This window comes from Ammospiza nelsoni, chromosome 8 (genome assembly GCF_027579445.1).
Source record: "Ammospiza nelsoni isolate bAmmNel1 chromosome 8, bAmmNel1.pri, whole genome shotgun sequence".
NCBI classification, from domain to species: domain Eukaryota; kingdom Metazoa; phylum Chordata; class Aves; order Passeriformes; family Passerellidae; genus Ammospiza; species Ammospiza nelsoni.
In genome coordinates this window covers 35,869,394-35,896,942 of record NC_080640.1, presented here as the reverse complement: position 1 = coordinate 35,896,942, position 27,549 = coordinate 35,869,394, and positions in this window count along the sequence as shown.

Below are 27,549 nucleotides of genomic sequence, written 5' to 3'. Positions count from 1 at the left end.
AGTGTTTGACAAGAAGGAAAGAAAAGTTGTCCAAAACAGCTTCCAATCGAATATTCATGTGATTGGAAACGTCAGGAAAGTGTAAGGTGCTGTTTTCTATCAGTTGGCAAACTGCGCACACAATCCCAGTGTTGTACAGCTTCCTTCTTCACCTTTCTGATGCTGCCGCTCTCTCCGGCTCCCGGAGCCGAAGAAGCGGCTTCTTCGCGCAAAGACGATTGTACCGCTCACAGTGCTCTCTTAGCGCCGCTTCTGCCGAAAGAAGCCCGGGAGCGGCTCTTAGCTCCGGAGAGCATCGTACCTTCGTCTTTAGCGTCTTTTGTGGTCTACATCCTAGCAGAAAGCTTTTCCACTCTGTCTGGCAAGGAAAACCTGCGGGAGCACAGAAAACATCTCCCATCGTCTTCTGGACGTTGCACGGAGGTCTGCCAAGTGTTTGGCATGAAGGAAAGAAAAGTTGTCCAAAACAACTTCCAATCGAAGATTCATGTGATTGGAAACGTCAGGAAAGTGTAAGGTACTGTTTTCTATCAGTTGGCAAGCTGCGCACACAATCCCAGTGTTGTACAGCTTCCTTCTTCACCTTTGCGATGCTGCCGCTCTCTCCGGCTCCCAGAGCCGAAGAAGCGGCTTCTTCGCGCAAAGACGATTGTACCGCTCACAGTGCTCTCTTAGCGCCGCTTCTGCCGAAAGAAGCCCGGGAGCGGCTCTTAGCTCCGGAGAGCATCGTACCTGCGTCTTTAGCGTCTTTTGTGGTCTACATCCTACCAGAAAGCTTTTCCACTCTGTCTGGCAAGGAAAACCTGCAGGAGCACAGAAAACATCTCCCATCGTGTTCTGGACGTTGCACGGAGGTCTGCCAAGTGTTTGGCATGAAGGAAAGAAAAGTTGTCCAAAACAGCTTCCAATCGAAGTTTCATGTGATTGAAAACGTCAGGAAAGTGTGAGGTACTGTTTTCTATCAGTTGGCAAGCTGCGCACACAATCCCAGTGTTGTACAGCTTCCTTCTTCACCTTTCCGATGCTGCCGCTCTCTCCGGCTCCCGGAGCCGAAGAAGCGGCTTCTTCGCGCAAAGACGATTGTACCGCTCACAGTGCTCTCTTAGCGCCGCTTCTGCCGAAAGAAGGCCGGGAGCGGCTCTTAGCTCCGGAGAGCATCGTACCTTCGTCTTTAGCGTCTTTTGTGGTCTACATCCTAGCAGAAAGCTTTTCCACTCTGTCTGGCAAGGAAAACCTGCGGGAGCACAGAAAACATCTCCCATCATCTTCTGGACGTTGCACGGAGGTCTGCCAAGTGTTTGGCATGAAGGAAAGAAAAGTTGTCCAAAACAGCTTCCAATCGAATATTCATGTGATTGGAAAGGTCAGGAAAGTGTAAGGTACTGTTTTCTATCAGTTGGCAAGCTGCGCACACAATCCCAGTGTTGTACAGCTTCCTTCTTCACCTTTCCGATGCTGCCGCTCTCTCCGGCTCCCGGAGCCGAAGAAGCGGCTTCTTCGCGCAAAGACGATTGTACCGGTCACGGGGCTCTCTTAGCGCCGCTTCTGCCGAAAGAAGCCCGGGAGCGGCTCTTAGCTCCGGAGAGCATCGTACCTTCGTCTTTAGCGTCTTTTGTGGTCTACATCCTAGCAGAAAGCTTTTCCACTCTGTCTGGCAAGGAAAACCTGCGGGAGCACAGAAAACATCTCCCATCGTGTTCTGGACGTTGCCCCGAGATCTGCTAAGTGTTTGGCATGAAGGAAAGAAAAATTGTCCAAAACAGCTTCCAATCGAATATTCATGAGATTGGAAACGTCAGGAAAGTGGTAAGGTACTGTTTTCTATCAGTTGGCAAGCTGCGCACACAATCCCAGTGTTGTACAGCTTCCTTCTTCAGTTTTCCGATGCTGCCGCTCTCTCCGGCTCCCGGAGCCGAAGAAGCGGCTTCTTCGCGCAAAGACGATTGTACCGCTCACAGTGCTCTCTTAGCGCCGCTTCTGCCGAAAGAAGCCCGGGAGCGGCTCTTAGCTCTGGAGAGCATCGTACCTTCGTCTTTAGCGTCTTTTGTGGTCTACATCCTAGCAGAAAGCTTTTCCGCTCTGTCTGGCAAGGAAAACCTGCGGGAGCACAGAAAACATCTCCCATCGTCTTCTGGACGTTGCACGGACGTCTGCCAAGTGTTTGACAAGAAGGAAAGAAAAGTTGTCCAAAACAGCTTCCAATCGAATATTCATGTGATTGGAAACGTCAGGAAAGTGTAAGGTACTGTTTTCTATCAGTTGGCAAGCTGCGCACACAATCCCAGTGTTGTACAGCTTCCTTCTTCACCTTTCTGATGCTGCCTCTCTCTCCGGCTCCCGGAGCCGAAGAAGCGGCTTCTTCGCGCAAAGACGATTGTACCGCTCACAGGGCTCTCTTAGCGCGGCTTCTGCCGAAAGAAGCCCGGGAGCGGCTCTTAGCTCCGGAGAGCATCGTACCTTCGTCTTTAGCGTCTTTTGTGGTCTACATCTTAGCAGAAAGCTTTTCCACTCTGTCTGGCAAGGAAAACCTGCGGGAGCACAGAAAACATCTCCCATCGTGTTCTGGACGTTTCACGGAGGTCTGCCAAGTGTTTGACAAGAAGGAAAGAAAAGTTGTCCAAAACAGCTTCCAATCGAATATTCATGTGATTGGAAACGTCAGGAAAGTGTAAGGTGCTGTTTTCTATCAGTTGGCAAGCTGCGCACACAATCCCAGTGTTGTACAGCTTCCTTCTTCACCTTTGCGATGCTGCCGCTCTCTCCGGCTCCCGGAGCCGAAGAAGCGGCTTCTTCGCGCAAAGACGATTGTACCGCTCACAGTGCTCTCTTAGCGCCGCTTCTGCCGAAAGAAGCCCGGGAGCGGCTCTTAGCTCCGGAGAGCATCGTACCTTCGTCTTTAGCGTCTTTTGTGGTCTACATCCTAGCAGAAAGCTTTTCCACTCTGTCTGGCAAGGAAAACCTGCGGGAGCACAGAAAACATCTCCCATCGTCTTCTGGACGTTGCACGGACGTCTGCCAAGTGTTTGGCATGAAGGAAAGAAAAGTTGTCCAAAACAACTTCCAATCGAAGATTCATGTGATTGGAAACGTCAGGAAAGTGTAAGGTACTGTTTTCTATCAGTTGGCAAGCTGCGCACACAATCCCAGTGTTGTACAGCTTCCTTCTTCACCTTTGCGATGCTGCCGCTCTCTCCGGCTCCCGGAGCCGAAGAAGCGGCTTCTTCGCGCAAAGACGATTGTACCGCTCACAGTGCTCTCTTAGCGCCGCTTCTGCCGAAAGAAGCCCGGGAGCGGCTCTTAGCTCCGGAGAGCATCGTACCTTCGTCTTTAGCGTCTTTTGTGGTCTACATCCTACCAGAAAGCTTTTCCACTCTGTCTGGCAAGGAAAACCTGCAGGAGCACAGAAAACATCTCCCATCGTGTTCTGGACGTTGCACGGAGGTCTGCCAAGTGTTTGGCATGAAGGAAAGAAAAGTTGTCCAAAACAGCTTCCAATCGAAGATTCATGTGATTGAAAACGTCAGGAAAGTGTGAGGTACTGTTTTCTATCAGTTGGCAAGCTGCGCACACAATCCCAGTGTTGTACAGCTTCCTTCTTCACCTTTCCGATGCTGCCGCTCTCTCCGGCTCCCGGAGCCGAAGAAGCGGCTTCTTCGCGCAAAGACGATTGTACCACTCACAGTGCTCTCTTAGCGCCGCTTCTGCCGAAAGAAGGCCGGGAGCGGCTCTTAGCTCCGGAGAGCATCGTACCTTCGTCTTTAGCGTCTTTTGTGGTCTACATCCTAGCAGAAAGCTTTTCCACTCTGTCTGGCAAGGAAAACCTGCGGGAGCACAGAAAACATCTCCCATCGTCTTCTGGACGTTGCACGGACGTCTGCCAAGTGTTTGGCATGAAGGAAAGAAAAGTTGTCCAAAACAGCTTCCAATCGAATATTCATGTGATTGGAAAGGTCAGGAAAGTGTAAGGTACTGTTTTCTATCAGTTGGCAAGCTGCGCACACAATCCCAGTGTTGTACAGCTTCCTTCTTCACCTTTCCGATGCTGCCGCTCTCTCCGGCTCCCGGAGCCGAAGAAGCGGCTTCTTCGCCCAAAGACGATTGTACCGGTCACGGGGCTCTCTTAGCGCCGCTTCTGCCGAAAGAAGCCCGGGAGCGGCTCTTAGCTCCGGAGAGCATCGTACCTTCGTCTTTAGCGTCTTTTGTGCTCTACATCCTAGCAGAAAGCTTTTCCACTCTGTCTGGCAAGGAAAACCTGCGGGAGCACAGAAAACATCTCCCATCGTGTTCTGGACGTTGCCCCGAGATCTGCTAAGTGTTTGGCATGAAGGAAAGAAAAATTGTCCAAAACAGCTTCCAATCGAATATTCATGAGATTGGAAACGTCAGGAAAGTGGTAAGGTACTGTTTTCTATCAGTTGGCAAGCTGCGCACACAATCCCAGTGTTGTACAGCTTCCTTCTTCACCTTTCCGATGCTGCCGCTCTCTCCGGCTCCCGGAGCCGAAGAAGCGGCTTCTCCGCGCAAAGACGATTGCACCGCTCACAGTGCTCTCTTAGCGCCGCTTCTGCCCCAAGAAGCCCGGGAGCGGCTCTTAGCTCCGGAGAGCATCGTACCTTCGTCTTTAGCGTCTTTTGTGGTCTACATCCTAGCAGAAAGCTTTTCCGCTCTGTCTGGCAAGGAAAACCTGCGGGAGCACAGAAAACATCTCCCATCGTCTTCTGGACGTTGCACGGACGTCTGCCAAGTGTTTGACAAGAAGGAAAGAAAAGTTGTCCAAAACAGCTTCCAATCGAATATTCATGTGATTGGAAACGTCAGGAAAGTGTAAGGTACTGTTTTCTATCAGTTGGCAAGCTGCGCACACAATCCCAGTGTTGTACAGCTTCCTTCTTCACCTTTCTGATGCTGCCTCTCTCTCCGGCTCCCGGAGCCGAAGAAGCGGCTTCTTCGCGCAAAGACGATTGTACCGCTCACAGGGCTCTCTTAGCGCGGCTTCTGCCGAAAGAAGCCCGGGAGCGGCTCTTAGCTCCGGAGAGCATCGTACCTTCGTCTTTAGCGTCTTTTGTGGTCTACATCCTAGCAGAAAGCTTTTCCACTCTGTCTGGCAAGGAAAACCTGCGGGAGCACAGAAAACATCTCCCATCGTCTTCTGGACGTTGCACGGACGTCTGCCAAGTGTTTGGCATGAAGGAAAGAAAAGTTGTCCAAAACAGCTTCCAATCGAATATTCATGTGATTGGAAAGGTCAGGAAAGTGTAAGGTACTGTTTTCTATCAGTTGGCAAGCTGCGCACACAATCCCAGTGTTGTACAGCTTCCTTCTTCACCTTTCCGATGCTGCCGCTCTCTCCGGCTCCCGGAGCCGAAGAAGCGGCTTCTTCGCCCAAAGACGATTGTACCGGTCACGGGGCTCTCTTAGCGCCGCTTCTGCCGAAAGAAGCCCGGGAGCGGCTCTTAGCTCCGGAGAGCATCGTACCTTCGTCTTTAGCGTCTTTTGTGCTCTACATCCTAGCAGAAAGCTTTTCCACTCTGTCTGGCAAGGAAAACCTGCGGGAGCACAGAAAATATCTCCCATCGTGTTCTGGACGTTGCCCCGAGATCTGCTAAGTGTTTGGCATGAAGGAAAGAAAAATTGTCCAAAACAGCTTCCAATCGAATATTCATGAGATTGGAAACGTCAGGAAAGTGGTAAGGTACTGTTTTCTATCAGTTGGCAAGCTGCGCACACAATCCCAGTGTTGTACAGCTTCCTTCTTCACCTTTCCGATGCTGCCGCTCTCTCCGGCTCCCGGAGCCGAAGAAGCGGCTTCTCCGCGCAAAGACGATTGCACCGCTCACAGTGCTCTCTTAGCGCCGCTTCTGCCCCAAGAAGCCCGGGAGCGGCTCTTAGCTCCGGAGAGCATCGTACCTTCGTCTTTAGCGTCTTTTGTGGTCTACATCCTAGCAGAAAGCTTTTCCGCTCTGTCTGGCAAGGAAAACCTGCGGGAGCACAGAAAACATCTCCCATCGTCTTCTGGACGTTGCACGGACGTCTGCCAAGTGTTTGGCATGAAGGAAAGAAAAGTTGTCCAAAACAGCTTCCAATCGAATATTCATGTGATTGGAAAGGTCAGGAAAGTGTAAGGTACTGTTTTCTATCAGTTGGCAAGCTGCGCACACAATCCCAGTGTTGTACAGCTTCCTTCTTCACCTTTCCGATGCTGCCGCTCTCTCCGGCTCCCGGAGCCGAAGAAGCGGCTTCTTCGCCCAAAGACGATTGTACCGGTCACGGGGCTCTCTTAGCGCCGCTTCTGCCGAAAGAAGCCCGGGAGCGGCTCTTAGCTCCGGAGAGCATCGTACCTTCGTCTTTAGCGTCTTTTGTGCTCTACATCCTAGCAGAAAGCTTTTCCACTCTGTCTGGCAAGGAAAACCTGCGGGAGCACAGAAAATATCTCCCATCGTGTTCTGGACGTTGCCCCGAGATCTGCTAAGTGTTTGGCATGAAGGAAAGAAAAATTGTCCAAAACAGCTTCCAATCGAATATTCATGAGATTGGAAACGTCAGGAAAGTGGTAAGGTACTGTTTTCTATCAGTTGGCAAGCTGCGCACACAATCCCAGTGTTGTACAGCTTCCTTCTTCACCTTTCCGATGCTGCCGCTCTCTCCGGCTCCCGGAGCCGAAGAAGCGGCTTCTCCGCGCAAAGACGATTGCACCGCTCACAGTGCTCTCTTAGCGCCGCTTCTGCCCCAAGAAGCCCGGGAGCGGCTCTTAGCTCCGGAGAGCATCGTACCTTCGTCTTTAGCGTCTTTTGTGGTCTACATCCTAGCAGAAAGCTTTTCCGCTCTGTCTGGCAAGGAAAACCTGCGGGAGCACAGAAAACATCTCCCATCGTCTTCTGGACGTTGCACGGACGTCTGCCAAGTGTTTGACAAGAAGGAAAGAAAAGTTGTCCAAAACAGCTTCCAATCGAATATTCATGTGATTGGAAACGTCAGGAAAGTGTAAGGTACTGTTTTCTATCAGTTGGCAAGCTGCGCACACAATCCCAGTGTTGTACAGCTTCCTTCTTCACCTTTCTGATGCTGCCTCTCTCTCCGGCTCCCGGAGCCGAAGAAGCGGCTTCTTCGCGCAAAGACGATTGTACCGCTCACAGGGCTCTCTTAGCGCGGCTTCTGCCGAAAGAAGCCCGGGAGCGGCTCTTAGCTCCGGAGAGCATCGTACCTTCGTCTTTAGCGTCTTTTGTGGTCTACATCTTAGCAGAAAGCTTTTCCACTCTGTCTGGCAAGGAAAACCTGCGGGAGCACAGAAAACATCTCCCATCGTGTTCTGGACGTTTCACGGAGGTCTGCCAAGTGTTTGACAAGAAGGAAAGAAAAGTTGTCCAAAACAGCTTCCAATCGAATATTCATGTGATTGGAAACGTCAGGAAAGTGTAAGGTGCTGTTTTCTATCAGTTGGCAAGCTGCGCACACAATCCCAGTGTTGTACAGCTTCCTTCTTCACCTTTCTGATGCTGCCGCTCTCTCCGGCTCCCGGAGCCGAAGAAGCGGCTTCTTCGCGCACAGACGATTGTACCGCTCACAGTGCTCTCTTAGCGCCGCTTCTGCCGAAAGAAGCCCGGGAGCGGCTCTTAGCTCCGGAGAGCATCGTACCTTCGTCTTTAGCGTCTTTTGTGGTCTACATCCTAGCAGAAAGCTTTTCCACTCTGTCTGGCAAGGAAAACCTGCGGGAGCACAGAAAACATCTCCCATCGTCTTCTGGACGTTGCACGGACGTCTGCCAAGTGTTTGGCATGAAGGAAAGAAAAGTTGTCCAAAACAACTTCCAATCGAAGATTCATGTGATTGGAAACGTCAGGAAAGTGTAAGGTACTGTTTTCTATCAGTTGGCAAGCTGCGCACACAATCCCAGTGTTGTACAGCTTCCTTCTTCACCTTTGCGATGCTGCCGCTCTCTCCGGCTCCCGGAGCCGAAGAAGCGGCTTCTTCGCGCAAAGACGATTGTACCGCTCACAGTGCTCTCTTAGCGCCGCTTCTGCCGAAAGAAGCCCGGGAGCGGCTCTTAGCTCCGGAGAGCATCGTACCTTCGTCTTTAGCGTCTTTTGTGGTCTACATCCTAGCAGAAAGCTTTTCCACTCTGTCTGGCAAGGAAAACCTGCAGGAGCACAGAAAACATCTCCCATCGTGTTCTGGACGTTGCACGGAGGTCTGCCAAGTGTTTGGCATGAAGGAAAGAAAAGTTGTCCAAAACAGCTTCCAATCGAAGATTCATGTGATTGAAAACGTCAGGAAAGTGTGAGGTACAGTTTTCTATCAGTTGGCAAGCTGCGCACACAATCCCAGTGTTGTACAGCTTCCTTCTTCACCTTTCCGATGCTGCCGCTCTCTCCGGCTCCCGGAGCCGAAGAAGCGGCTTCTTCGCGCAAAGACGATTGTACCGCTCACAGTGCTCTCTTAGCGCCGCTTCTGCCGAAAGAAGGCCGGGAGCGGCTCTTAGCTCCGGAGAGCATCGTACCTTCGTCTTTAGCGTCTTTTGTGGTCTACATCCTAGCAGAAAGCTTTTCCACTCTGTCTGGCAAGGAAAACCTGCGGGAGCACAGAAAACATCTCCCATCGTCTTCTGGACGTTGCACGGACGTCTGCCAAGTGTTTGGCATGAAGGAAAGAAAAGTTGTCCAAAACAGCTTCCAATCGAATATTCATGTGATTGGAAAGGTCAGGAAAGTGTAAGGTACTGTTTTCTATCAGTTGGCAAGCTGCGCACACAATCCCAGTGTTGTACAGCTTCCTTCTTCACCTTTCCGATGCTGCCGCTCTCTCCGGCTCCCGGAGCCGAAGAAGCGGCTTCTTCGCCCAAAGACGATTGTACCGGTCACGGGGCTCTCTTAGCGCCGCTTCTGCCGAAAGAAGCCCGGGAGCGGCTCTTAGCTCCGGAGAGCATCGTACCTTCGTCTTTAGCGTCTTTTGTGGTCTACATCCTAGCAGAAAGCTTTTCCACTCTGTCTGGCAAGGAAAACCTGCGGGAGCACAGAAAACATCTCCCATCGTGTTCTGGACGTTGCCCCGAGATCTGCTAAGTGTTTGGCATGAAGGAAAGAAAAATTGTCCAAAACAGCTTCCAATCGAATATTCATGAGATTGGAAACGTCAGGAAAGTGGTAAGGTACTGTTTTCTATCAGTTGGCAAGCTGCGCACACAATCCCAGTGTTGTACAGCTTCCTTCTTCACCTTTCCGATGCTGCCGCTCTCTCCGGCTCCCGGAGCCGAAGAAGCGGCTTCTCCGCGCAAAGACGATTGCACCGCTCACAGTGCTCTCTTAGCGCCGCTTCTGCCCCAAGAAGCCCGGGAGCGGCTCTTAGCTCCGGAGAGCATCGTACCTTCGTCTTTAGCGTCTTTTGTGGTCTACATCCTAGCAGAAAGCTTTTCCGCTCTGTCTGGCAAGGAAAACCTGCGGGAGCACAGAAAACATCTCCCATCGTCTTCTGGACGTTGCACGGACGTCTGCCAAGTGTTTGACAAGAAGGAAAGAAAAGTTGTCCAAAACAGCTTCCAATCGAATATTCATGTGATTGGAAACGTCAGGAAAGTGTAAGGTACTGTTTTCTATCAGTTGGCAAGCTGCGCACACAATCCCAGTGTTGTACAGCTTCCTTCTTCACCTTTCTGATGCTGCCTCTCTCTCCGGCTCCCGGAGCCGAAGAAGCGGCTTCTTCGCGCAAAGACGATTGTACCGCTCACAGGGCTCTCTTAGCGCGGCTTCTGCCGAAAGAAGCCCGGGAGCGGCTCTTAGCTCCGGAGAGCATCGTACCTTCGTCTTTAGCGTCTTTTGTGGTCTACATCTTAGCAGAAAGCTTTTCCACTCTGTCTGGCAAGGAAAACCTGCGGGAGCACAGAAAACATCTCCCATCGTGTTCTGGACGTTTCACGGAGGTCTGCCAAGTGTTTGACAAGAAGGAAAGAAAAGTTGTCCAAAACAGCTTCCAATCGAATATTCATGTGATTGGAAACGTCAGGAAAGTGTAAGGTGCTGTTTTCTATCAGTTGGCAAGCTGCGCACACAATCCCAGTGTTGTACAGCTTCCTTCTTCACCTTTCTGATGCTGCCGCTCTCTCCGGTTCCCGGAGCCGAAGAAGCGGCTTCTTCGCGCAAAGACGATTGTACCGCTCACAGTGCTCTCTTAGCGCCGCTTCTGCCGAAAGAAGCCCGGGAGCGGCTCTTAGCTCCGGAGAGCATCGTACCTTCGTCTTTAGCGTCTTTTGTGCTCTACATCCTAGCAGAAAGCTTTTCCACTCTGTCTGGCAAGGAAAACCTGCGGGAGCACAGAAAACATCTCCCATCGTCTTCTGGACGTTGCACGGAGGTCTGCCAAGTGTTTGGCATGAAGGAAAGAAAAGTTGTCCAAAACAACTTCCAATCGAAGATTCATGTGATTGGAAACGTCAGGAAAGTGTAAGGTACTGTTTTCTATCAGTTGGCAAGCTGCGCACACAATCCCAGTGTTGTACAGCTTCCTTCTTCACCTTTGCGATGCTGCCGCTCTCTCCGGCTCCCGGAGCCGAAGAAGCGGCTTCTTCGCGCAAAGACGATTGTACCGCTCACAGTGCTCTCTTAGCGCCGCTTCTGCCGAAAGAAGGCCGGGAGCGGCTCTTAGCTCCGGAGAGCATCGTACCTTCGTCTTTAGCGTCTTTTGTGGTCTACATCCTAGCAGAAAGCTTTTCCACTCTGTCTGGCAAGGAAAACCTGCGGGAGCACAGAAAACATCTCCCATCGTGTTCTGGACGTTGCACGGAGGTCTGCCAAGTGTTTGGCATGAAGGAAAGAAAAGTTGTCCAAAACAACTTCCAATCGAAGATTCATGTGATTGGAAACGTCAGGAAAGTGTAAGGTACTGTTTTCTATCAGTTGGCAAGCTGCGCACACAATCCCAGTGTTGTACAGCTTCCTTCTTCACCTTTGCGATGCTGCCGCTCTCTCCGGCTCCCGGAGCCGAAGAAGCGGCTTCTTCGCGCAAAGACGATTGTACCGCTCACAGTGCTCTCTTAGCGCCGCTTCTGCCGAAAGAAGCCCGGGAGCGGCTCTTAGCTCCGGAGAGCATCGTACCTTCGTCTTTAGCGTCTTTTGTGGTCTACATCCTACCAGAAAGCTTTTCCACTCTGTCTGGCAAGGAAAACCTGCAGGAGCACAGAAAACATCTCCCATCGTGTTCTGGACGTTGCACGGAGGTCTGCCAAGTGTTTGGCATGAAGGAAAGAAAAGTTGTCCAAAACAGCTTCCAATCGAAGATTCATGTGATTGAAAACGTCAGGAAAGTGTGAGGTACTGTTTTCTATCAGTTGGCAAGCTGCGCACACAATCCCAGTGTTGTACAGCTTCCTTCTTCACCTTTCCGATGCTGCCGCTCTCTCCGGCTCCCGGAGCCGAAGAAGCGGCTTCTTCGCGCAAAGACGATTGTACCGCTCACAGTGCTCTCTTAGCGCCGCTTCTGCCGAAAGAAGGCCGGGAGCGGCTCTTAGCTCCGGAGAGCATCGTACCTTCGTCTTTAGCGTCTTTTGTGGTCTACATCCTAGCAGAAAGCTTTTCCACTCTGTCTGGCAAGGAAAACCTGCGGGAGCACAGAAAACATCTCCCATCGTCTTCTGGACGTTGCACGGACGTCTGCCAAGTGTTTGGCATGAAGGAAAGAAAAGTTGTCCAAAACAGCTTCCAATCGAATATTCATGTGATTGGAAAGGTCAGGAAAGTGTAAGGTACTGTTTTCTATCAGTTGGCAAGCTGCGCACACAATCCCAGTGTTGTACAGCTTCCTTCTTCACCTTTCCGATGCTGCCGCTCTCTCCGGCTCCCGGAGCCGAAGAAGCGGCTTCTTCGCCCAAAGACGATTGTACCGGTCACGGGGCTCTCTTAGCGCCGCTTCTGCCGAAAGAAGCCCGGGAGCGGCTCTTAGCTCCGGAGAGCATCGTACCTTCGTCTTTAGCGTCTTTTGTGCTCTACATCCTAGCAGAAAGCTTTTCCACTCTGTCTGGCAAGGAAAACCTGCGGGAGCACAGAAAACATCTCCCATCGTGTTCTGGACGTTGCCCCGAGATCTGCTAAGTGTTTGGCATGAAGGAAAGAAAAATTGTCCAAAACAGCTTCCAATCGAATATTCATGAGATTGGAAACGTCAGGAAAGTGGTAAGGTACTGTTTTCTATCAGTTGGCAAGCTGCGCACACAATCCCAGTGTTGTACAGCTTCCTTCTTCACCTTTCCGATGCTGCCGCTCTCTCCGGCTCCCGGAGCCGAAGAAGCGGCTTCTCCGCGCAAAGACGATTGCACCGCTCACAGTGCTCTCTTAGCGCCGCTTCTGCCGAAAGAAGCCCGGGAGCGGCTCTTAGCTCCGGAGAGCATCGTACCTTCGTCTTTAGCGTCTTTTGTGGTCTACATCCTAGCAGAAAGCTTTTCCGCTCTGTCTGGCAAGGAAAACCTGCGGGAGCACAGAAAACATCTCCCATCGTGTTCTGGACGTTGCACGGACGTCTGCCAAGTGTTTGACAAGAAGGAAAGAAAAGTTGTCCAAAACAGCTTCCAATCGAATATTCATGTGATTGGAAACGTCAGGAAAGTGTAAGGTACTGTTTTCTATCAGTTGGCAAGCTGCGCACACAATCCCAGTGTTGTACAGCTTCCTTCTTCACCTTTCTGATGCTGCCTCTCTCTCCGGCTCCCGGAGCCGAAGAAGCGGCTTCTTCGCGCAAAGACGATTGTACCGCTCACAGGGCTCTCTTAGCGCGGCTTCTGCCGAAAGAAGCCCGGGAGCGGCTCTTAGCTCCGGAGAGCATCGTACCTTCGTCTTTAGCGTCTTTTGTGGTCTACATCCTAGCAGAAAGCTTTTCCGCTCTGTCTGGCAAGGAAAACCTGCGGGAGCACAGAAAACATCTCCCATCGTGTTCTGGACGTTGCACGGACGTCTGCCAAGTGTTTGACAAGAAGGAAAGAAAAGTTGTCCAAAACAGCTTCCAATCGAATATTCATGTGATTGGAAACGTCAGGAAAGTGTAAGGTACTGTTTTCTATCAGTTGGCAAGCTGCGCACACAATCCCAGTGTTGTACAGCTTCCTTCTTCACCTTTCTGATGCTGCCTCTCTCTCCGGCTCCCGGAGCCGAAGAAGCGGCTTCTTCGCGCAAAGACGATTGTACCGCTCACAGGGCTCTCTTAGCGCGGCTTCTGCCGAAAGAAGCCCGGGAGCGGCTCTTAGCTCCGGAGAGCATCGTACCTTCGTCTTTAGCGTCTTTTGTGGTCTACATCTTAGCAGAAAGCTTTTCCACTCTGTCTGGCAAGGAAAACCTGCGGGAGCACAGAAAACATCTCCCATCGTGTTCTGGACGTTGCACGGACGTCTGCCAAGTGTTTGACAAGAAGGAAAGAAAAGTTGTCCAAAACAGCTTCCAATCGAATATTCATGTGATTGGAAACGTCAGGAAAGTGTAAGGTGCTGTTTTCTATCAGTTGGCAAGCTGCGCACACAATCCCAGTGTTGTACAGCTTCCTTCTTCACCTTTCTGATGCTGCCGCTCTCTCCGGCTCCCGGAGCCGAAGAAGCGGCTTCTTCGCGCAAAGACGATTGTACCGCTCACAGTGCTCTCTTAGCGCCGCTTCTGCCGAAAGAAGCCCGGGAGCGGCTCTTAGCTCCGGAGAGCATCGTACCTTCGTCTTTAGCGTCTTTTGTGGTCTACATCCTAGCAGAAAGCTTTTCCACTCTGTCTGGCAAGGAAAACCTGCGGGAGCACAGAAAACATCTCCCATCGTCTTCTGGACGTTGCACGGAGGTCTGCCAAGTGTTTGGCATGAAGGAAAGAAAAGTTGTCCAAAACAACTTCCAATCGAAGATTCATGTGATTGGAAACGTCAGGAAAGTGTAAGGTACTGTTTTCTATCAGTTGGCAAGCTGCGCACACAATCCCAGTGTTGTACAGCTTCCTTCTTCACCTTTGCGATGCTGCCGCTCTCTCCGGCTCCCGGAGCCGAAGAAGCGGCTTCTTCGCGCAAAGACGATTGTACCGCTCACAGTGCTCTCTTAGCGCCGCTTCTGCCGAAAGAAGCCCGGGAGCGGCTCTTAGCTCCGGAGAGCATCGTACCTTCGTCTTTAGCGTCTTTTGTGGTCTACATCCTACCAGAAAGCTTTTCCACTCTGTCTGGCAAGGAAAACCTGCAGGAGCACAGAAAACATCTCCCATCGTGTTCTGGACGTTGCACGGAGGTCTGCCAAGTGTTTGGCATGAAGGAAAGAAAAGTTGTCCAAAACAGCTTCCAATCGAAGATTCATGTGATTGAAAACGTCAGGAAAGTGTGAGGTACTGTTTTCTATCAGTTGGCAAGCTGCGCACACAATCCCAGTGTTGTACAGCTTCCTTCTTCACCTTTCCGATGCTGCCGCTCTCTCCGGCTCCCGGAGCCGAAGAAGCGGCTTCTTCGCGCAAAGACGATTGTACCGCTCACAGTGCTCTCTTAGCGCCGCTTCTGCCGAAAGAAGCCCGGGAGCGGCTCTTAGCTCCGGAGAGCATCGTACCTTCGTCTTTAGCGTCTTTTGTGGTCTACATCCTAGCAGAAAGCTTTTCCACTCTGTCTGGCAAGGAAAACCTGCGGGAGCACAGAAAACATCTCCCATCGTGTTCTGGACGTTGCCCCGAGATCTGCCAAGTGTTTGGCATGAAGGAAAGAAAAGTTGTCCAAAACAGCTTCCAATCGAAGATTCATGTGATTGGAAACGTCAGGAAAGTGGTAAGGTACTGTTTTCTATCAGTTGGCAAGCTGCGCACACAATCCCAGTGTTGTACAGCTTCCTTCTTCACCTTTCTGATGCTGCCTCTCTCTCCGGCGCCCGGAGCCCAAGAAGCGGCTTCTTCGCGCAAAGACAATTGTACCGCTCACAGGGCTCTCTTAGCGCGGCTTCTGCCGAAAGAAGCCCGGGAGCGGCTCTTAGCTCCGGAGAGCATCGTACCTTCGTCTTTAGCGTCTTTTGTGGTCTACATCCTAGCAGAAAGCTTTTCCACTCTGTCTGGCAAGGAAAACCTGCGGGAGCACAGAAAACATCTCCCATCGTGTTCTGGACGTTTCACGGTGGTCTGCCAAGTGTTTGACAAGAAGGAAAGAAAAGTTGTCCAAAACAGCTTCCAATCGAATATTCATGTGATTGGAAACGTCAGGAAAGTGGTAAGGTACTGTTTTCTATCAGTTGGCAAGCTGCGCACACAATCCCAGTGTTGTACAGCTTCCTTCTTCACCTTTCTGATGCTGCCGCTCTCTCCGGCTCCCGGAGCCGAAGAAGCGGCTTCTTCGCGCAAAGACGATTGTACCGCTCACAGTGCTCTCTTAGCGCCGCTTCTGCCGAAAGAAGCCCGGGAGCGGCTCTTAGCTCCGGAGAGCATCGTACCTTCGTCTTTAGCGTCTTTTGTGGTCTACATCCTAGCAGAAAGCTTTTCCACTCTGTCTGGCAAGGAAAACCTGCGGGAGCACAGAAAACATCTCCCATCGTCTTCTGGACGTTGCACGGAGGTCTGCCAAGTGTTTGGCATGAAGGAAAGAAAAGTTGTCCAAAACAACTTCCAATCGAAGATTCATGTGATTGAAAACGTCAGGAAAGTGTGAGGTACTGTTTTCTATCAGTTGGCAAGCTGCGCACACAATCCCAGTGTTGTACAGCTTCCTTCTTCACCTTTGCGATGCTGCCGCTCACTCCGGCTCCCGGAGCCGAAGAAGCGGCTTCTTCGCGCAAAGACGATTGTACCGCTCACAGTGCTCTCTTAGCGCCGCTTCTGCCGAAAGAAGCCCGGGAGCGGCTCTTAGCTCCGGAGAGCATCGTACCTTCGTCTTTAGCGTCTTTTGTGGTCTACATCCTAGCAGAAAGCTTTTCCACTCTGTCTGGCAAGGAAAACCTGCGGGAGCACAGAAAACATCTCCCATCGTGTTCTGGACGTTGCACGGAGGTCTGCCAAGTGTTTGGCCTGAAGGAAAGAAAAGTTGTCCAAAACAACTTCCAATCGAAGATTCATGTGATTGGAAACGTCAGGAAAGTGTAAGGTACTGTTTTCTATCAGTTGGCAAGCTGCGCACACAATCCCAGTGTTGTACAGCTTCCTTCTTCACCTTTGCGATGCTGCCGCTCTCTCCGGCTCCCGGAGCCGAAGAAGCGGCTTCTTCGCGCAAAGACGATTGTACCGCTCACAGTGCTCTCTTAGCGCCGCTTCTGCCGAAAGAAGTCCGGGAGCGGCTCTTAGCTCCGGAGAGCATCGTACCTTCGTCTTTAGCGTCTTTTGTGGTCTACATCCTAGCAGAAAGCTTTTCCACTCTGTCTGGCAAGGAAAACCTGCGGGAGCACAGAAAACATCTCCCATCGTGTTCTGGACGTTGCACGGACGTCTGCCAAGTGTTTGGCATGAAGGAAAGAAAAGTTGTCCAAAACAACTTCCAATCGAAGATTCATGTGATTGGAAACGTCAGGAAAGTGTAAGGTACTGTTTTCTATCAGTTGGCAAGCTGCGCACACAATCCCAGTGTTGTACAGCTTCCTTCTTCACCTTTGCGATGCTGCCGCTCTCTCCGGCTCCCGGAGCCGAAGAAGCGGCTTCTTCGCGCAAAGACGATTGTACCGCTCACAGTGCTCTCTTAGCGCCGCTTCTGCCGAAAGAAGCCCGGGAGCGGCTCTTAGCTCCGGAGAGCATCGTACCTTCGTCTTTAGCGTCTTTTGTGGTCTACATCCTAGCAGAAAGCTTTTCCACTCTGTCTGGCAAGGAAAACCTGCGGGAGCACAGAAAACATCTCCCATCGTGTTCTGGACGTTGCACGGAGGTCTGCCAAGTGTTTGGCATGAAGGAAAGAAAAGTTGTCCAAAACAACTTCCAATCGAAGATTCATGTGATTGAAAACGTCAGGAAAGTGTGAGGTACTGTTTTCTATCAGTTGGCAAGCTGCGCACACAATCCCAGTGTTGTACAGCTTCCTTCTTCACCTTTCCGATGCTGCCGCTCTCTCCGGCTCCCGGAGCCGAAGAAGCGGCTTCTTCGCGCAAAGACGATTGTACCGCTCACAGTGCTCTCTTAGCGCCGCTTCTGCCGAAAGAAGCCCGGCAGCGGCTCTTAGCTCCGGAGAGCATCGTACCTTCCTCTTTAGCGTCTTTTGTGGTCTACATCCTAGCAGAAAGCTTTTCCACTCTGTCTGGCAAGGAAAACCTGCGGGAGCACAGAAAACATCTCCCATCGTGTTCTGGACGTTGCACGGAGGTCTGCCAAGTGTTTGGCATGAAGGAAAGAAAAGTTGTCCAAAACAGCTTCCAATCGAAGATTCATGTGATTGGAAACATCAGGAAAGTGTAAGGTACTGTTTTCTATCAGTTGGCAAGCTGCGCACACAATCCCAGTGCTGTACAGCTTCCTTCTTCACCTTTGCGATGCTGCCGCTCTCTCCGGCTCCCGGAGCCGACGAAGCGGCTTCTTCGCGCAAAGACGATTGTAATGCTCACAGTGCTCTCTTAGTGCCGCTTCAGCCGAAAGAAGCCCGGGAGCGGCTCTTAGCTCCGGAGAGCTTCGTACCTTCGTCTTTAGCGTCTTTTGTGGTCTACATCCTAGCAGAAAGCTTTTCAACTCTGTCTGGCAAGGAAAACCTGCGGGAGCACAGAAAACATCTCCCATCGTGTTCTGGACGTTGCACGGAGGTCTGCCAAGTGTTTGGCATGAAGGAAAGAAAAGTTGTCCAAAACAGCTTCCAATCGAATATTCATGTGATTGGAAACGTCAGGAAAGTGTGAGGTACTGTTTTCTATCAGTTGGCAAGCTGCGCACACAATCCCAGTGTTGTACAGCTTCTTTCTTCACCTTTGCGATGCTGCCGCTCTCTCCGGCTCCCGGAGCCGAAGAAGCGGCTTCTTCGCGCAAAGACGATTGTACCGCTCACAGTGCTCTCTTAGCGCCGCTTCTGCCGAAAGAAGCCCGGGAGCGGCTCTTAGCTCCGGAGAGCATCGTACCTTCGTCTTTAGCGTCTTTTGTGGTCTACATCCTAGCAGAAAGCTTTTCCACTCTGTCTGGCAAGGAAAACCTGCGGGAGCACAGAAAACATCTCCCATCGTGTTCTGGACGTTGCACGGAGGTCTGCCAAGTGTTTGGCATGAAGGAAAGAAAAGTTGTCCAAAACAGCTTCTTATCGAATATTCATGTGATTGGAAACGTCAGGAAAGTGTAAGGTACTGTTTTCTATCAGTTGGCAAGCGGCGCACACAATCCCAGTGTTGTACAGCTTCCTTCTTCACCTTTCCGATGCTGCCGCTCTCTCCGGCTCCCGGCGCCGAAGAAGCGGCTTCTTCGCGCAAAGACGATTGTATCGCTCACAGTGCTCTCTTAGCGCCGCTTCTGCCGAAAGAAGCCCGGGAGCGGCTCTTAGCTCCGGAGAGCATCGTACCTTCGTCTTTAGCGTCTTTTGTGGTCTACATCCTAGCAGAAAGTTTTTCCACTCTGTCTGGCAAGGAAAACCTGCGGGAGCACAGAAAACATCTCCCATCGTGTTCTGGACGTTGCACGGAGGTCTGCCAAGTGTTTGGCATGAAGGAAAGAAAAGTTGTCCAAAACAGCTTCCAATCGAAGATTCATGTGATTGGAAACATCAGGAAAGTGTAAGGTACTGTTTTCTATCAGTTGGCAAGCTGCGCACACAATCCCAGGGCTGTACAGCTTCCTTCTTCCCCTTTCCGATGCTGCCGCTCTCTCCGGCTCCCGGAGCCGAAGAAGCGGCTTCTTCGCGCAAAGACGATTGTACCGCTCACAGTGCTCTCTTAGCGCCGCTTCTGCCGAAAGAAGCCCGGGAGCGGCTCTTAGCTCCGGAGAGCATCGTACCTTCGTCTTTAGCGTCTTTTGTGGTCTACATCCTAGCAGAAAGCTTTTCCACTCTGTCTGGCAAGGAAAACCTGCAGGAGCACAGAAAACATCTCCCATCGTCTTCTGGACGTTGCACGGAGGTCTGCCAAGTGTTTGGCATGAAGGAAAGAAAAGTTGTCCAAAACAGCTTCCAATCGAATATTCATGTGATTGGAAACGTCAGGAAAGTGTAAGGTACTGTTTTCTATCAGTTGGCAAGCTGCGTACACAATCCCAGTGTTGTACAGCTTCCTTCTTCACCTTTCTGATGCTGCCGCTCTCTCCGGCTCCCGGAGCCGAAGAAGCGGCTTCTTCGCGCAAAGACGATTGTACCGCTCACAGTGCTCTCTTAGCGCCGCTTCTGCCGAAAGAAGCCCGGGAGCGGCTCTTAGCTCCGGAGAGCATCGTACCTTCGTCTTTAGCGTCTTTTGTGGTCTACATCCTAGCAGAAAGCTTTTCCACTCTGTCTGGCAAGGAAAACCTGCGGGAGCACAGAAAACATCTCCCATCGTGTTCTGGACGTTGCACGGAGGTCTGCCAAGTGTTTGGCATGAAGGAAAGAAAAGTTGTCCAAAACAACTTCCAATCGAAGATTCATGTGATTGGAAACGTCAGGAAAGTGTAAGGTACTGTTTTCTATCAGTTGGCAAGCTGCGCACACAATCCCAGTGTTGTACAGCTTCCTTCTTCACCTTTGCGATGCTGCCGCTCTCTCCGGCTCCCGGAGCCGAAGAAGCGGCTTCTTCGCGCAAAGACGATTGTACCGCTCACAGTGCTCTCTTAGCGCCGCTTCTGCCGAAAGAAGCCCGGGAGCGGCTCTTAGCTCCGGAGAGCATCGTACCTTCGTCTTTAGCGTCTTTTGTGGTCTACATCCTAGCAGAAAGCTTTTCCACTCTGTCTGGCAAGGAAAACCTGCGGGAGCACAGAAAACATCTCCCATCGTGTTCTGGACGTTGCACGGACGTCTGCCAAGTGTTTGGCATGAAGGAAAGAAAAGTTGTCCAAAACAACTTCCAATCGAAGATTCATGTGATTGGAAACGTCAGGAAAGTGTAAGGTACTGTTTTCTATCAGTTGGCAAGCTGCGCACACAATCCCAGTGTTGTACAGCTTCCTTCTTCACCTTTGCGATGCTGCCGCTCTCTCCGGCTCCCGGAGCCGAAGAAGCGGCTTCTTCGCGCAAAGACGATTGTACCGCTCACAGTGCTCTCTTAGCGCCGCTTCTGCCGAAAGAAGCCCGGGAGCGGCTCTTAGCTCCGGAGAGCATCGTACCTTCGTCTTTAGCGTCTTTTGTGCTCTACATCCTAGCAGAAAGCTTTTCCACTCTGTCTGGCAAGGAAAACCTGCGGGAGCACAGAAAACATCTCCCATCGTCTTCTGGACGTTGCACGGAGGTCTGCCAAGTGTTTGGCATGAAGGAAAGAAAAGTTGTCCAAAACAACTTCCAATCGAATATTCATGTGATTGAAAACGTCAGGAAAGTGTGAGGTACTGTTTTCTATCAGTTGGCAAGCTGCGCACACAATCCCAGTGTTGTACAGCTTCCTTCTTCACCTTTGCGATGCTGCCGCTCTCTCCGGCTCCCGGAGCCGAAGAAGCGGCTTCTTCGCGCAAAGACGATTGTACCGCTCACAGTGCTCTCTTAGCGCCGCTTCTGCCGAAAGAAGCCCGGGAGCGGCTCTTAGCTCCGGAGAGCATCGTACCTTCGTCTTTAGCGTCTTTTGTGGTCTACATCCTAGCAGAAAGCTTTTCAACTCTGTCTGGCAAGGAAAACCTGCGGGAGCACAGAAAACATCTCCCATCGTGTTCTGGACGTTGCACGGAGGTCTGCCAAGTGTTTGGCATGAAGGAAAGAAAAGTTGTCCAAAACAGCTTCCAATCGAAGATTCATGTGATTGGAAACATCAGGAAAGTGTAAGGTACTGTTTTCTATCAGTTGGCAAGCTGCGCACACAATCCCAGTGTTGTACAGCTTCCTTCTTCACCTTTGCGATGCTGCCGCTCTCTCCGGCTCCTGGAGCCGAAGAAGCGGCTTCTTCGCGCAAAGACGATTGTACCGCTCACAGTGCTCTCTTAGCGCCGCTTCTGCCGAAAGAAGCCCGGGAGCGGCTCTTAGCTCCGGAGAGCATCGTACCTTCCTCTTTAGTGTCTTTTGTGGTCTACATCCTAGCAGAAAGCTTTTCCACTCTGTCTGGCAAGGAAAACCTGCAGGAGCACAGAAAACATCTCCCATCGTGTTCTGGACGTTGCACGGAGGTCTGCCAAGTGTTCGGCATGAAGGAAAGAAAAGTTGTCCAAAACAGCTTCCAATCGAAGATTCATGTGATTGGAAACATCAGGAAAGTGAAAGGTACTGTTTTCTATCAGTTGGCAAGCTGCGCACACAATCCCAGTGTTGTACAGCTTCCTTCTTCAGTTTTCCGATGCTGCCGCTCTCTCCGGCTCCCGGAGCTGAAGAAGCGGCTTCTTCGCGCACAGACGATTGTACCGCTCACAGTGCTCTCTTAGCGCCACTTCTGCCGAAAGAAGCCCGGCAGCGGCTCTTAGCTCCGGAGAGCATCGTACCTTCGTCTTTAGCGTCTTTTGTGGTCTACATCCTAGCAGAAAGCTTTTCCACTCTGTCTGGCAAGGAAAACCTGCGGGAGCACAGAAAACATCTCCCATCGTGTTCTGGACGTTGCACGGAGGTCTGCCAAGTGTTTGGCATGAAGGAAAGAAAAGTTGTCCAAAACAACTTCCAATCGAAGATTCATGTGATTGGAAACGTCAGGAAAGTGTGAGGTACTGTTTTCTATCAGTTGGCAAGCTGCGCACACAATCCCAGTGTTGTACAGCTTCCTTCTTCACCTTTCCGATGCTGCCGCTCTCTCCGGCTCCCGGAGCCGAAGAAGCGGCTTCTTCGCGCAAAGACGATTGTACCGCTCACAGTGCTCTCTTAGCGCCGCTTCTGCCGAAAGAAGCCCGGGAGCGGCTCTTAGCTCCGGAGAGCATAGTACCTTCGTCTTTAGCGTCTTTTGTGGTCTACATCCTAGCAGAAAGCTTTTCCACTCTGTCTGGCAAGGAAAACCTGCGGGAGCACAGAAAACATCTCCCATCGTCTTCTGGACGTTGCACGGAGGTCTGCCAAGTGTTTGGCATGAAGGAAAGAAACGTTGTCCAAAACAGCTTCCAATCGACTATTCATGTGATTGGAAACGTCAGGAAAGTGTAAGGTACTGTTTTCTATCAGTTGGCAAGCTGCGCACACAATCCCAGTGTTGTACAGCTTCCTTCTTCACCTTTGCGATGCTGCCGCTCTCTCCGGCTCCCGGAGCCGAAGAAGCGGCTTCTTCGCGCAAAGACGATTGTACCGCTCACAGTGCTCTCTTAGCGCCGCTTCTGCCGAAAGAAGCCCGGGAGCGGCTCTTAGCTCCGGAGAGCATCGTACCTTCGTCTTTAGCGTCTTTTGTGGTCTACATCCTAGCAGAAAGCTTTTCCACTCTGTCTGGCAAGGAAAACCTGCGGGAGCACAGAAAACATCTCCCATCGTGTTCTGGACGTTGCACGGACGTCTGCCAAGTGTTTGGCATGAAGGAAAGAAAAGTTGTCCAAAACAACTTCCAATCGAAGATTCATGTGATTGGAAACGTCAGGAAAGTGTAAGGTACTGTTTTCTATCAGTTGGCAAGCTGCGCACACAATCCCAGTGTTGTACAGCTTCCTTCTTCACCTTTCCGATGCTGCCGCTCTCTCCGGCTCCCGGAGCCGAAGAAGCGGCTTCTTCGCGCAAAGACGATTGTACCGCTCACAGTGCTCTCTTAGCGCCGCTTCTGCCGAAAGAAGCCCGGGAGCGGCTCTTAGCTCCGGAGAGCATCGTACCTTCGTCTTTAGCGTCTTTTGTGGTCTACATCCTAGCAGAAAGCTTTTCCACTCTGTCTGGCAAGGAAAACCTGCGGGAGCACAGAAAACATCTCCCATCGTCTTCTGGACGTTGCACGGAGGTCTGCCAAGTGTTTGGCATGAAGGAAAGAAAAGTTGTCCAAAACAACTTCCAATCGAAGATTCATGTGATTGAAAACGTCAGGAAAGTGTGAGGTACTGTTTTCTATCAGTTGGCAAGCTGCGCACACAATCCCAGTGTTGTACAGCTTCCTTCTTCACCTTTGCGATGCTGCCGCTCTCTCCGGCTCCCGGAGCCAAAGAAGCGGCTTCTTCGCGCAAAGACGATTGTACCGCTCACAGTGCTCTCTTAGCGCCGCTTCTGCCGAAAGAAGCCCGGGAGCGGCTCTTAGCTCCGGAGAGCATCGTACCTTCGTCTTTAGCGTCTTTTGTGGTCTACATCCTAGCAGAAAGCTTTTCAACTCTGTCTGGCAAGGAAAACCTGCGGGAGCACAGAAAACATCTCCCATCGTGTTCTGGACGTTGCACGGAGGTCTGCCAAGTGTTTGGCATGAAGGAAAGAAAAGTTGTCCAAAACAGCTTCCAATCGAAGATTCATGTGATTGGAAACATCAGGAAAGTGTAAGGTACTGTTTTCTATCAGTTGGCAAGCTGCGCACACAATCCCAGTGCTGTACAGCTTCCTTCTTCACCTTTGCGATGCTGCCGCTCTCTCCGGCTCCCGGAGCCGAAGAAGCGGCTTCTTCGCGCAAAGACGATTGTAATGCTCACAGTGCTCTCTTAGTGCCGCTTCAGCCGAAAGAAGCCCGGGAGCGGCTCTTAGCTCCGGAGAGCTTCGTACCTTCGTCTTTAGCGTCTTTTGTGGTCTACATCCTAGCAGAAAGCTTTTCAACTCTGTCTGGCAAGGAAAACCTGCAGGAGCACAGAAAACATCTCCCATCGTGTTCTGGACGTTGCACGGAGGTCTGCCAAGTGTTTGGCATGAAGGAAAGAAAAGTTGTCCAAAACAGCTTCCAATCGAAGATTCATGTGATTGGAAACGTCAGGAAAGTGTGAGGTACTGTTTTCTATCAGTTGGCAAGCTGCGCACACAATCCCAGTGTTGTACAGCTTCCTTCTTCACCTTTGCGATGCTGCCGCTCTCTCCGGCTCCCGGAGCCGAAGAAGCGGCTTCTTCGCGCAAAGACGATTGTACCGCTCACAGTGCTCTCTTAGCGCCGCTTCTGCCGAAAGAAGCCCGGGAGCGGCTCTTAGCTCCGGAGAGCATCGTACCTTCGTCTTTAGCGTCTTTTGTGGTCTACATCCTAGCAGAAAGCTTTTCCACTCTGTCTGGCAAGGAAAACCTGCGGGAGCACAGAAAACATCTCCCATCGTCTTCTGGACGTTGCACGGAGGTCTGCCAAGTGTTTGGCATGAAGGAAAGAAAAGTTGTCCAAAACAGCTTCCAATCGAAGATTCATGTGATTGGAAACGTCAGGAAAGTGTAAGGTACTGTTTTCTATCAGTTGGCAAGCGGCGCACACAATCCCAGTGTTGTACAGCTTCCTTCTTCACCTTTCCGATGCTGCCGCTCTCTCCGGCTCCCGGCGCCGAAGAAGCGGCTTCTTCGCGCAAAGACGATTGTATCGCTCACAGTGCTCTCTTAGCGCCGCTTCTGCCGAAAGAAGCCCGGGAGCGGCTCTTAGCTCCGGAGAGCATCGTACCTTCGTCTTTAGCGTCTTTTGTGGTCTACATCCTAGCAGAAAGTTTTTCCACTCTGTCTGGCAAGGAAAACCTGCGGGAGCACAGAAAACATCTCCCATCGTGTTCTGGACGTTGCACGGAGGTCTGCCAAGTGTTTGGCATGAAGGAAAGAAAAGTTGTCCAAAACAGCTTCCAATCGAAGATTCATGTGATTGGAAACATCAGGAAAGTGTAAGGTACTGTTTTCTATCAGTTGGCAAGCTGCGCACACAATCCCAGGGCTGTACAGCTTCCTTCTTCCCCTTTCCGTTGCTGCCGCTCTCTCCGGCTCCCGGAGCCGAAGAAGCGGCTTCTTCGCGCAAAGACGATTGTACCGCTCACAGTGCTCTCTTAGTGCTGCTTCTGCCGAAAGAAGCCCGGGAGCGGCTCTTAGCTCCGGAGAGCATCGTACCTTCGTCTTTAGCGTCTTTTGTGGTCTACATCCTAGCAGAAAGCTTTTCCACTCTGTCTGGCAAGGAAAACCTGCAGGAGCACAGAAAACATCTCCCATCGTGTTCTGGACGTTGCACGGAGGTCTGCCAAGTGTTTGGCATGAAGGAAAGAAAAGTTGTCCAAAACAGCTTCCAATCGAAGATTCATGTGATTGGAAACGTCAGGAAAGTGTGAGGTACTGTTTTCTATCAGTTGGCAAGCTGCGCACACAATCCCAGTGTTGTACAGCTTCCTTCTTCACCTTTGCGATGCTGCCGCTCTCTCCGGCTCCCGGAGCCGAAGAAGCGGCTTCTTCGCGCAAAGACGATTGTACCGCTCACAGTGCTCTCTTAGCGCCGCTTCTGCCGAAAGAAGCCCGGGAGCGGCTCTTAGCTCCGGAGAGCATCGTACCTTCGTCTTTAGCGTCTTTTGTGGTCTACATCCTAGCAGAAAGCTTTTCCACTCTGTCTGGCAAGGAAAACCTGCGGGAGCACAGAAAACATCTCCCATCGTCTTCTGGACGTTGCACGGAGGTCTGCCAAGTGTTTGGCATGAAGGAAAGAAAAGTTGTCCAAAACAGCTTCCAATCGAAGATTCATGTGATTGGAAACGTCAGGAAAGTGTAAGGTACTGTTTTCTATCAGTTGGCAAGCGGCGCACACAATCCCAGTGTTGTACAGCTTCCTTCTTCACCTTTCCGATGCTGCCGCTCTCTCCGGCTCCCGGCGCCGAAGAAGCGGCTTCTTCGCGCAAAGACGATTGTATCGCTCACAGTGCTCTCTTAGCGCCGCTTCTGCCGAAAGAAGCCCGGGAGCGGCTCTTAGCTCCGGAGAGCATCGTACCTTCGTCTTTAGCGTCTTTTGTGGTCTACATCCTAGCAGAAAGTTTTTCCACTCTGTCTGGCAAGGAAAACCTGCGGGAGCACAGAAAACATCTCCCATCGTGTTCTGGACGTTGCACGGAGGTCTGCCAAGTGTTTGGCATGAAGGAAAGAAAAGTTGTCCAAAACAGCTTCCAATCGAAGATTCATGTGATTGGAAACATCAGGAAAGTGTAAGGTACTGTTTTCTATCAGTTGGCAAGCTGCGCACACAATCCCAGGGCTGTACAGCTTCCTTCTTCCCCTTTCCGTTGCTGCCGCTCTCTCCGGCTCCCGGAGCCGAAGAAGCGGCTTCTTCGCGCAAAGACGATTGTACCGCTCACAGTGCTCTCTTAGTGCTGCTTCTGCCGAAAGAAGCCCGGGAGCGGCTCTTAGCTCCGGAGAGCATCGTACCTTCGTCTTTAGCGTCTTTTGTGGTCTACATCCTAGCAGAAAGCTTTTCCACTCTGTCTGGCAAGGAAAACCTGCAGGAGCACAGAAAACATCTCCCATCGTCTTCTGGACGTTGCACGGAGGTCTGCCAAGTGTTTGGCATGAAGGAAAGAAAAGTTGTCCAAAACAGCTTCCAATCGAATATTCATGTGATTGGAAACGTCAGGAAAGTGTAAGGTACTGTTTTCTATCAGTTGGCAAGCTGCGTACACAATCCCAGTGTTGTACAGCTTCCTTCTTCACCTTTCTGATGCTGCCGCTCTCTCCGGCTCCCGGAGCCGAAGAAGCGGCTTCTTCGCGCAAAGACGATTGTACCGCTCACAGTGCTCTCTTAGCGCCGCTTCTGCCGAAAGAAGCCCGGGAGCGGCTCTTAGCTCCGGAGAGCATCGTACCTTCGTCTTTAGCGTCTTTTGTGGTCTACATCCTAGCAGAAAGCTTTTCCACTCTGTCTGGCAAGGAAAACCTGCGGGAGCACAGAAAACATCTCCCATCGTGTTCTGGACGTTTCACGGAGGTCTGCCAAGTGTTTGACAAGAAGGAAAGAAAAGTTGTCCAAAACAGCTTCCAATCGAATATTCATGTGATTGGAAACGTCAGGAAAGTGTAAGGTACTGTTTTCTATCAGTTGGCAAGCTGCGCACACAATCCCAGTGTTGTACAGCTTCCTTCTTCACCTTTCTGATGCTGCCTCTCTCTCCGGCGCCCGGAGCCCAAGAAGCGGCTTCTTCGCGCAAAGACAATTGTACCGCTCACAGGGCTCTCTTAGCGCGGCTTCTGCCGAAAGAAGCCCGGGAGCGGCTCTTAGCTCCGGAGAGCATCGTACCTTCGTCTTTAGCGTCTTTTGTGGTCTACATCCTAGCAGAAAGCTTTTCCACTCTGTCTGGCAAGGAAAACCTGCGGGAGCACAGAAAACATCTCCCATCGTGTTCTGGACGTTGCACGGAGGTCTGCCAAGTGTTTGGCATGAAGGAAAGAAAAGTTGTCCAAAAAAACTTCCAATCGAAGATTCATGTGATTGGAAACGTCAGGAAAGTGTAAGGTACTGTTTTCTATCAGTTGGCAAGCTGCGCACACAATCCCAGTGTTGTACAGCTTCCTTCTTCACCTTTGCGATGCTGCCGCTCTCTCCGGCTCCCGGAGCCGAAGAAGCGGCTTCTTCGCGCAAAGACGATTGTACCGCTCACAGTGCTCTCTTAGCGCCGCTTCTGCCGAAAGAAGCCCGGGAGCGGCTCTTAGCTCCGGAGAGCATCGTACCTTCGTCTTTAGCGTCTTTTGTGGTCTACATCCTAGCAGAAAGCTTTTCCACTCTGTCTGGCAAGGAAAACCTGCGGGAGCACAGAA